The sequence below is a fragment of the Lontra canadensis genome, unplaced genomic scaffold, assembly GCF_010015895.1.
Source record: "Lontra canadensis isolate GAN:19392208 unplaced genomic scaffold, GSC_riverotter_1.0 scaffold76, whole genome shotgun sequence".
NCBI lineage: Eukaryota > Metazoa > Chordata > Mammalia > Carnivora > Mustelidae > Lontra > Lontra canadensis.
Window position 1 is genome coordinate 5,957,482 of NW_022631070.1, and position 11,871 is coordinate 5,969,352.

The following is an 11,871-nucleotide window of genomic DNA, read 5'->3' on the forward strand; positions in this document are numbered from 1 at the left end:
GGGACACTTTATAATCATAAAGGGAAAAACCCCAACAAGAAGATATAACAATTATAAATAAAAAATAAACAATTATAAATAAAAAATAAAATTATAAATATTAAAAATATTTATGCACCCAACATGAGAGCACCCAAATACATAAAACAGCTAATAACAAATATAAAGGAACTAATCGATAGTAATACAATAATAGTAGGAGACCGCTAACCCCTCCTTACATCAATGAACAGATCATTTAAACAGAAATTCAAAAAAACAAGCAACAGGCAACAGTGGCTCTGGAGACACATGGCATCAGATGGATCTAACAGATATATTCAGAACATGCCATCTCAAAACAGCAGAATATACATTCTTTCCAAGTGCACGTGAACATTCTCCAGAGTAGATCACATGTTAGGCCACCAAACAAGCCTCAACAAATTAAAAAAGTCCAAAGTCATATGATGCATCTTTTCTGACCACAATGCTATGAAACTAGAAATCAAATAGAAGGAAAAAATCTGGAAAGAGCACAAATACATGGGTATTAAACACCATGCTACTAAACAAAAATGTGAGCAAACAAAAATCAAAGAGGAAATTTCAAAATATCTGGAAACAAATGAAAATGAAAACACAACAGTCCAAAACTTTTGGGATGAAGCAAAAGTGTTTCTAAGAGGGAAGTTTATAGCAATACAGGCCTACCTCAAGAAAAATCACAAACAACTTAACCTTATACCTAAAAGAGCTAGAAAAAGAACAAAATGCAAAACTGACAGGAAGAAGAAAATACTAAGGACTAGAGCAGACATAAATGAAGTGGAAACTAAAAAGACAACAGATCAATGAAACCACAAGCTGGTTCTTTGAAAAGATCAACAAAATTGATAAAATTTTCACCAGACTCATAAAAAAAAAAAAAAAGGAAAGAAGACTCAAATACTCAAATATACAATGTCAAAAATGGAAGAGGAGAAGTAACAATAAACACCACAGAAATATAAAGGATTATAAGAGTATCATGAAAAACTATATGCCAACAAGTTGCATAACCTCGATGAAATGGATAAATTCCTAGAAACATAACCTACCAAAGCTGAAACAGGAATACAATTTGAGCGGACCGATGATCAGCAATGACATTGAATCAGTAATGAAAAAACTCCCAACAAACAAAAGTCCAGGAGGAGACAGCTTCACAGTTGAATTCTACCAAACATTTAAAGAAGAGTTAACATATATTCTTCTTAAACTATTCTGAAAAATTGAAGAGGTAGGAAAACTTCCAAATTTATACTGAGGCCAGGATTTTCCTGATACCAAAACCAGATAAAGACACCACCACAAAAGAGAAGTACAGGCCATTATCCCTGATGATATAGATGCAAAAATCCTGAACAAAATACTAGCAAACTGAATCCAACAACTAAAAAAAAATCATTCACTACAATTGGGTGACCTTTATTCCCAGATGCAAGGTGGCTCCATATCACAAGTTGATCAACATGCTACATCACACCAATGAGAAGGATAAGAACCACATGAATATTTCAATAGATGCAAAAAACACACAACGCCCATTCATGATAAAAACCCTCAACAAGGGGCGCCTGGGTGGCTCAGTGGGTTAAAGCCTCTGCCTGCCTCTCTGCCTACTTGTGATCTCTGTCAAATAAATAAATAAAATCTTTAAACAAAACAAAACAAAAACCCTTAACAAAGGAAGCTTAGAGGGCACATACTTCAACATTAAGGCCATGTATGAAAACCCACAGCTAACATCATACTCAATGGAGAAAAACTGAAAGCTTTTCCTCTATCAGGTCGAGGATGGCCACTCTTGACACTTTTATTCCCCATAGTATTGGAGGTTCTAGTCACAGCAATCAGACCAAAAAAAAAAAAAAAAAAAAAGGAAAAAAAAGTATAATAATTGGTAAGGAAGGAGTAAAATTTGCACTATTTGTAGATGGCAGGATACTATGCATAGGAGAGAGAGAGGGGCGGGTGGAGAGGGAACACAAGCAGAGGGAGTGGGAGAGGGAGAAGCTGGCTTCCCCCCTGAACAGGGAGCCCAATGCAGCGCTTGATCCCAGGACCCTAGGATCATGACCTGAGCTTAAGGCAGCCACTTAACTGACTGAGCCACCCAGGCACCCCTATGTATAGGCAATTTTAAATACTCCACCAAAAAACTGCTAGAACTGGTCAATGAATCCAGTGAAGTCTCAGGATACAAAATCATGTATAGAAATTTGTTGTATTTTTATACACTAATAATGAAGCTGCAGGAAAAGAAATTAAGAAAATAATCCAATTTACTACTGCACCCCAAATAATGAAATACCTAGAAATAAACTTGACCCAAGAGGTGAAAGACCTATACTCTGAAAACTATAAAACACTGATGAAAGAAATTGAAGATGACACAAAGAAATGGAAACACATTCCATGTTCATGGGTTGGGAGAACAGATATTGTTAAAATGTCCATTCCACCCAAAGAAATCTACAGATTTAATGTAATCTTTATCAAAATACCAACAGCATTTCTCACAGAGCTAGAACAAATAATCCAGAAATTTTTATGGAACCACAAAAGACCCTGAATAGCCAAAGCAATTCTGAAAAAGAAAAACAAAGGTGGAGGTATCATAATTCCAGATTTCAAGGTATACTACAAAGCTGTTATAATTAAACAGTATGGACTGACACAAAAATAGACACATGGATCAATAGAATAGAATAGAAAGCCCAGAAATGAGGTAAGACTGTGCAATAGGAAAAAGACAGTCTTTTCAAAAAATGGTGTTGGGAAAACTGGAGAGCGACATGCAAAAGGATGAATATGGACCACTTTCTTACACCATATACAAACTCAACGTGGATTAAGTACCTAAATGTGAGACCTGAAACCATAAAAATCCTAGAAGAAATCACAGGCAGTAATTTCTCTGACATTGGCCATAACAACATTTTTCTAGATATGTCTCCTTTGGCAAGGGAAACAAAAGCAAAAATAACCATTGGGGCTATGTCAAATAAAAAGGGAGATTGCTAGGACAATGGTGGAGTAGGAGTACCTTAGCTCATCTTGTCCCATTGATACAACTAGATAGCACTCACCATCAGCTTACATAACGCAGAAACGATCAAAGACTCGCAGAATGAACTCTACACCCAAAGATAGAGAAGAGGCCACACAGAAGGAGGTAGGAAATGTGAAGACAGGACTGGAGACCTAAAGGGACTGTGGCTGTCTGCAGATGGGAGGGAGAAGGGAGAGTGGTGAAGGGCAAGAAACAGATGATCCTACTAGGGACCCTGAACAGGGAAGACAGACCCAATAACATTTGGCTTTAAGAGCAAGAGGGGCTGAATTTCACAAGTTCTTACAACCAACAGGATTTAAAGCCTGGAATTCTTAAAATCAGTGTGCTCAGCTCTGGGAGAGCTCTGAAGGTATTAGGAAGCAGAGTCCTCACCCTTAAAGAGGGGGCAGGACAAGCAGCCTGAGCAGATACAGTGTAGAACCAGAAGTTGGAAAAATGCCAGGGGCAGATGGGAGGGAGAGTGGTTTACTCATCACAGAGGTGTCCCAGAGAGATAGGGATCTCAGAAAGACCTCTCCATGAAGAAGGGAGCTGGCAAATGCCATTTCCCTCCCCTGCTCCCCAGCATAAACACAAGGCCACCTGTGGGAACTAATGCCAAGCCACATTTGCTTACATGATGCTCTCCCCCACTTTGGTGGATCCACCCCTTGCAGTCACATATGCCTCCATCCAGCACAGTGAGCCCCTCCCTCCAAAGATTAAGGCAAACCTCAGCAGCACTGTGTCTCCCCACTGGCACCTTTTGCAGGCCCTCAGAGGCTGGTGATTCAGAAGCCTGAAACACACCTTGTTAGAAGTTTGGGATCCACCCACATGCCCTTTGCAGAGCTGCTTAGGCTGGCTGGTACAGCAGCTGCGGCTCCAGGTGTCAATTAGCAAGCAGATCAGACTGTACCTTGTTAAAACACCCCCCCCCCCAATTCCCCAGGGACCAAACACTGCTCACAAGAGGCACAGAGAGCCACTTGAGATAAATGAACTGAAAAGAGGCAAGAACACAACAGGGCACATGCAACACACACAGGAGTCACTCGATGAAGTGCCAGGTCCTGGGGAACAAGGGACACAGCATAGCAGGGCATTTCAGGACCTCTTCTTCATAAGGTCATTACCTTCAAGAGCAGGAGACATACTGACTTTTCTAACAGAAACAGACATAAAGAGACAAAATGAGGAGACAGAAAAATGTATCCCAAATGACAGCAAGAGACCTAAGTGAAATGGATGTAAGTAATACGCCTGATAGAGAATTTAAAGTGATGATCATAACGACTTGAGAAAAGACTGGAGGACATCAGTGAGACCCTCAACAAAGAGATGATAAAGAACCAATCAGAGATGAAGAACTCAATAAATGAAATTAAAAATACACTTGACGGAATAAGCAGCAGGCTGAATGAAACGGAAGAATGAATTAGTGACCTAGAAGACAGAGAGTAACAGAAAGTAACCAAGCTGAACATATGAGAGGGAAAAAAATTATGCGAATTGAGAATAGTATTAGGGAACTCAGTGACTCCATCAAGCGTAATAACATTTGTATTATAGGATCCCAGAAGAAGAAAGAAAAGCTGGCAGAAAATTTATTTGAAGAAATAATAGCCGAAAACTTCCCTAATCTGGGAGAAGAACAGAAATCCAGATCTAGGAGGCAGAGATTGTCCCCCACCCCCACCCAACCATCAACCCAAGGAAGTCCACATCAGGACACAGTAATTAAAATGGCAGATAAAAGGTAGTTATAAAGTAAAAAGTAGTTACAAAGTAAAAAGTAGGTATAAAGAAAATCTTAAAAGCTGCAAGAGAAAAGATGACAGCTACATACAAGGGAAACCCCCACAAGGCTATCGTGGATTTTTCAGCAGAAACTTTGCAGGCGAGAAGAGGTGGCAAGATATACCCAAAGTAGTGAATGAGAAAAATCTACAGCCAAGAATACTTGATCCAGCAAAGCTACCATTCAGAATAGAAGGAGAGAAAGTTTTTTTTCAGAAAAACAAAAGCTAAAGGAGTTCATGACCACTAAACCAGCCCTCTAAGAAATACTAAAGGGGACCTGGGTGGAAAGGAAAGACCATAAATGAGAGTATGAAAAATAAGTGTATCTGTGAAAATCAGTCAAGGGAGTAGCAAAATAAAAAGATGCAAAATATGACACCAAATACCTAAAACATGGGAGAGGGGGAGAGGAGTAAAGAATGGGTTCAAATTTAAGTGACCATCAACTTAATGTAGACTGCTATACAGAGAACATTTTACACAAACCTAATGGTAACTACACATTAAAAAACAAGTCATAGGGATGCCTGGGTGGCTCAGTTGGTTAAGCGGCTGCCTTCGGCTCGGGTCATGATCCCAGCGTCCTGGGATCGAGTCCCACATCGGGCTCCTTGCTCGGCAGGGAGCCTGCTTCTCCCTCTGCCTCTGTCTGCCTGTGCTCGCTCACTCTCTCTCCCTCTGTCTCTGACAAATAAATAAATAAAATCTTAAAAAAAAAAACAAGTCATAGATAAACAAAGAATTCAAATATATCATTAAAAAAACCTAGGGGGGTAAAAAAACAGCAAGCCATAAAAGATAGCAAGAGAAGGATCAGGGAAAAACTACAGAAACAACCACAAAACAAGTAACAAAATAGCAATAAATACATACCCATCAATAATTACTTTGAGGGGCACCTGGATGGCTCAGTGGGTTAAGCCTCTGCCTTTGGCTTGGGTCATGATTTTGGGGTCCTGGGATCGAGGCCCATATCGGGCTACCTGTTCAGTGGGGAACCTGCTTCCCCCTCTCTCTCTGCCTGGCTCTCTGCCTACTTGTGACCTCTGTCTGTTAAATAAATAAATAAAATCTAAAAAAAATAATTACTTTGAATGTAAATGGACTAAATGCTTCAAAAGATATAGGGTGACAGAGCAGATTAAAAACAAACAAATAAACAAACAAACAATGAAACCAAGACCCAGAGCATCTAGGGGGCTCAGTCCATTGAGTGTCTGGCTCTTGGTTTCAACTCAGGTCATGGTTTTGGTTTTGTGGGGTTGAGCCCCATATTGGGTTCTGTTCTCAGTGCAGAGTCTGCTGGAGATTGTCTCCCTATCCCTCTGCTCCTTCCCTGCTTGTGCATGTTATCTCTCTCTAAAATAAGTAAATAAAGTGTAAAAAAAAAAACCCCAAAACCTAAAAAACCCCACGAGACCCATTTATATGCCATCTATAAGAAACTCATTTCAGACCTAAAGACATCTGCAGATTGAATGTGAGAGGATAGAGATATATTTATCATGCAAATGGGTGTCAAAAGAAAGCCAAAATAGCAATACTTACATTGAACAAACTAGACTTCAAAACAAAGACTATAACAAGAGACAAAGATGGACTCTATTTAATAATGAAGGGGAGGGCGCCTGGATGGCTCAGTGGGTTGGGCCTCTGCCTTCGGCTCGGGTCGTGATCTCAGGGTCCTGGGATCGAGTCCCGCGTCGGGCTCTCTGCTCAGCGGGGAGCCTGCTTCCCTCTCTCTCTCTCTGCCTGCCTCTCTGTCTACTTGTGATCTTTCTCTGTCAAATAAATAAATAAAATCTTTAAAAAAAAATAATGAAGGGGACAATCCAATAAGAAGATATAACAATTGTAAATATTTATGCACTCAACCTAGGAGCACCCAAATACATAAAAACAGTTCCTAAAAAAACATAAAATAACTAACTGATAGTAATACATTAATAGTAGGGGATTTTAACACCCTATTTACATCAATGGATAGATCATTCAAGCAGAAAATCAACAGGATTGAATAGCACATTGCACCAGATGGATTTAACAGATACTTTCAAGAACATTCCACCCTAAAACAGAATAAACATTCTTTTCAAGAGCACATGAAACATTGTTTAGATAAAACACATATTAGGTCACAAGTCTCCACAAATTAAAAAAGATTGAAGTCATACCATGCATCTTTTCTGACCATAATGCTATAAAACTAGAAATCAACCACAAGAAAAAAACTGGAAAGACCACAAATACACAGAGGTTAAATAACATGCTACTAAACAACAAATGGGTCAACAAGAAAGCAAAGGATAAATGAAAAATTACATGGAAACAATTAAAATGAAAACATAGTGGTCCAAAATCTTTGGGATACAGCAACAGTGTTTCTAAGAGGAAAGTTTATAGCAATACAGGCCTACCTCATGAAGCAAGAAAACTCTTAAACAATCTAACCTTATGCCTAAAGGAGCTAGAAAAAGAGCAATGAAACCCAAAACCAGCAGAAGGAAATAAGAAAGATTACAGCAGAAATAAATGAAATAAAAACTAAGAAAAAAAATAAGAGAACAGATCAATGAAACCAGGAGTTGGTTGATTGAAAAAACAGAAAAAATCAACAGGATTTATAAATCTAGCTATACTCATTAAGAAAAAAAAGAAAAAGGACTCAAATAAACAAAATCACAAATGAGAGGAGAAATAACAACCAATGTTACAGAAATACAAGGAATTATAAGAGAAAATTATGAAAAATTACATGCCAACAAATTGGACAACCTAGAATAAATAGATAAATTCCTAAAAATATATAACCTTCCAAAACTGAAATAGGAAGAAACAGAAAATTGGAACAGACCAATTATTAGCAAGGAAATTGAATTAGTAATTAAAAAACTCCCAACAAACAAATTCCAGGACCAGATAGCTGTACAGGGGAATGCTACTACAAGGATGCCCACTCTTGACACTTTTATTGACCATGGCCCTGGAAGTCCTAGCCACAGCAATCAGACAAGAAAAAGAAATAAAGTGTATCCAAAATGATAAGGAAAAAGTAAAATGCTTAATTGACTGAGTCACCTAAGTGTCCCTCAATATATGGAAATCTGTTGCATTTCTGCACACTAAATAATGAAGCAGCAGAAAGAGAAATTAAGAACCCAATCAATTTACAATTGAACCAAAAATAATAAAACATTGGGGCACCCGGGTGGTTTAATCAGTTAAGCCTCTGCCTTTGGCTTGGGTTATGATTCCAGGGTCCTAGAATTGAGCTCTGCATTAGGCTTCCTGCTCAGTAGGGGTCTGCTTCTCCCTGTCCCTCTGCCCCTCCTCCCTGCTAGTGTTCTCTCTCTCTCTCTCTCAAATCAATCAATCAATCTTTAAAATAAATAAATAATAAATAAATGCATCTTTGAAAAATAATGAAACACCTAGAAATAAACTTAACCAAACAGGTGAAAAAGCTATACTCTGAAAGCTACAAATATTGATGAAGGAAATTGAAGATGACAGAAAAATATGGTAAGATATTCATGCTCGTGGATTGGGCCAACAATATTTTTTTTTATTTATTTATTTGACAGACAGAGATCACAAGTAGGCAGAAAAGCAGGCAGAGAGAGAGAGAAGAGGGAGTAGGCTCCCTGCAGAGCAGACAGCCCGATGTGGGGCTCGATCCCAGAACCCCGGGATCATGACCTGAGCCGAAGGCAGAGGCTTTAACCCACTGAGCCACCCAGGCGCCCCGGGCCAACAATATTTTAACGAATATTGTTAAACTGCTACCCAAAGCAATCTGCAGATTCAATGCAATCCCTATTAAAACAAACAAACAAAAAAACCCAGCAGCATTTTGCACAATTAGATTGTTAGAACAAACAATCATAATTGTTAAAACAAACAATCCTAAAGTTTGTATGGACCCAAAGAAGATGTCAAATTGCCAAAGCAATCTTGAAAAAGAAAAAGCAAAGCTGGAGGTATCACAATTCCAGACTTTAAGTCATATTACAAAGCTGTAGTAATCAAAACAGTATGATACAGTATGATACTGGCATAAAAATAAACACGTAGATCAGACAGAACAGAAAAAAAAAAACCGGAAATTAACCCATAACTGTATGGTCGACTAATCTTTGACAAAATGGAAAAGAAGAGGCAGTGGGAAAAAGACAGCCTCTTCATCAAATGATGTTGGGAAAACTGGACAGTCACAAGCAGAAGAATGAACTCAACTACTTTCTTACATCAGACACAAAAATGGATTCAACATAGATTAAAGACCTAAATGTGAGACATGAAACCATAAAAATCGTAGAAGAGAGCACAGTCAGTAATGTCTCTGACAATGGCTGAAGCAACATTTTTCCGGATACGTCTCCTGAGGCAAGAAAACTAAAAGCAAAAATAAATTATTGGGACATGAAAATAAAGCGCTTTTGCACAGCTTTTTGTTCAACAGAACTAAAAGGCAGCGTATAGGATGAGAGAAGATATTTGCAAGTGACATATTTGATAAAGGGTAAGTACCCAAAAATCTATGAAGAAAGAATACAAGTCAATACTCCCCAAACAATTAAAAAATGGGCAGAAGTATTAAAAAATATTTTTCCCCAAAGACTACATCCAGATGGCCAACAGATATATGAAAAGATATACAATATCACTCATCACCAAGGAAATGCAAATCAAAACTACAATGAGATATCACCTCATACCTATCAGAATGGCTAAAAGCAAAAGCACAAGAAATAACAAATGTTTGTGAGGATGTGGAGAAATAGGAACTCTCGGGCACTGTTGGTGGGAATGCAAGCTGGTGCAGCTACTGTGGGAGACAGTCTGGGGATTCCTCAAAAAGTTAAAAAGTTAAAAATAGAACTACCCTATGGTCCAGCAAATGCACTACTGGATATTTACCCAGAAAATACAAAACCACTAATTCAAAGGGATATATGCTATGTTTATAGCAGCATTATTTAAAATAGTCAAGTTATGGATGCAGCCCAAGTGTCCATAGATAGATGAATTGATAAAGATGTGCTGTATATGCACGATGGGATATTATTCAGCCATAAAACAAATGAAATCTTGCCATTTGCAACAACATGGGTGGGGCCAGATAGTACAGTGCGAAGTGATATAAGCCAGAGAAAAGCAACTATCATATGATTTCACTCATATGTGGTATTTAAGAAACAAAGCAAATGAACAAAGGAAAACAAAAGACAAATCAAGAAACAGACTCTTAACTATAGATAGCAGATGGTTACCTGAGAGGAGGTGGGTGGGGGGATGGGTGAAATAAGGGAAGGGGAGTAAGGGTATGTTTATCTTGATGAGCACTGCGTACTGTGTAGACCTGCTGAATCACTATATTCTACACGTGAAACCAGTATAACACAGTATGTTAACTCTACTGGAATTGAAAAAAAAAACCTAGATGCATAAATCAGTGGAACAGAATAGCATGCCCAGAAATAAGCCCGTGCATGTATGGCCAATTAATTTACCACTAACGAGTCAAGAATATACCATGGGGAACGGACAGTCTCTCCAACAAATGGTGCTGGGGAAACTGGACCACTCATAAAATACACAAAAATCAACTCATAAATGGATTAAAGACTTGAACGTAAGATCTGAAACCATAAAACTGCAAGAAGAAAACATAGGCTGTAAGTTACTTGTCATTGATCTTGGTGATTTTTTTTTTTTTATTTTGACACCAAACACAAAGGTAACAAAAACAAAAATAAATAATTGGAACGACTCCAAAACGAAAAACTTCTGCACTGCAAGGGAAACCATCAGCAAAACAAAAAGGCAGTGTATTGGATGAGAATAAAATATTTGTAGATCATAGATCTGATAAGGGGTTAATATCCAAAATATATAAAGAACTCCTACAATTCAATAGCAAACAAACAAGGTGATGAAAGTGGCTGAGGACCTGAATAGTCCTTTTTCCAAAGATGGCGTACAGACGGCCAATATGTGCATGGAAAGGTGCTCAACATCATTAATCATCAGAGAAATGCAAATCAAAACCACAATGAAATTGCACTTCACGCCTGTTAGAATAGCTATTATCAAAGACAAGAAGTAACAAGCGTTGGTGAGGATGTGGAAAAACAGAATCCTTGTGCACTATTGAGTCAGCCACTCTGCAAATGAGTAGGGAGGTTCCTCAAAGCATAAAAAATAGAACTCCCATATGATCCAGCAACTCCACTTCTGGGTATTTATGTGAAGAACACGAAAACGGTCTCTTGATGTGGCATTTTCTTCCAGTATAAGGCTGCTCCACCTACATGGTAACCTGGGTAGACCCCTTGGTCTTCTTAGCTGGATCTTCCAGAGAACTCGCTGTAGCATCTGCCTGTGGCTTCCCTGGGGCACCTTTATGCTTGGGAAGTGGGTTCTTTCCTTAAACCTCTGCCGGTTTTTCTTCTGCAGCGTCCTCACATGTCAAGCCTTCGTGGAATTGCGGAGTCGGAGTCTTGCTCTGGAGGACATTGGGGCTTCTGGAGGTGGTGTGGCTGGTTTGCTCTTCCATGTAGACCCCTACAGCCTCACGATCAACATTACGGCTGTTTGCTTTCTTATCATTTGTGTGTTTGCTGGACTAGCACTTTCAGTTTTCTTCAAGAACTTTGCCTCTGCATTCACACTTGGCTAATTGTTTTGTACAAGAGGCCTAGCTTTCAGACCATCTAGGTTTTTGTTTTTAATTTTGAGAGAGCGAGACAGTACAAGCGCAAGCAGGTTGGAGGGGCAGAGGGAGAGGGAGAAGAAAACTCCCTGCTGAGCAGGGAGCCAGATGTGGGGCTTGATCCCAGGATCCTGAGATCATGAACTGAGCCAAAGGCAGACCAATTGAGCGACCCAGGCACCCCAGCTTTTGATTTAAAGCGAGATGTGGGTGACTCTTCCTTTCACTTGTACACACAGATGCCATTGTAGTGTTATTGATTGGCCTGATTTCA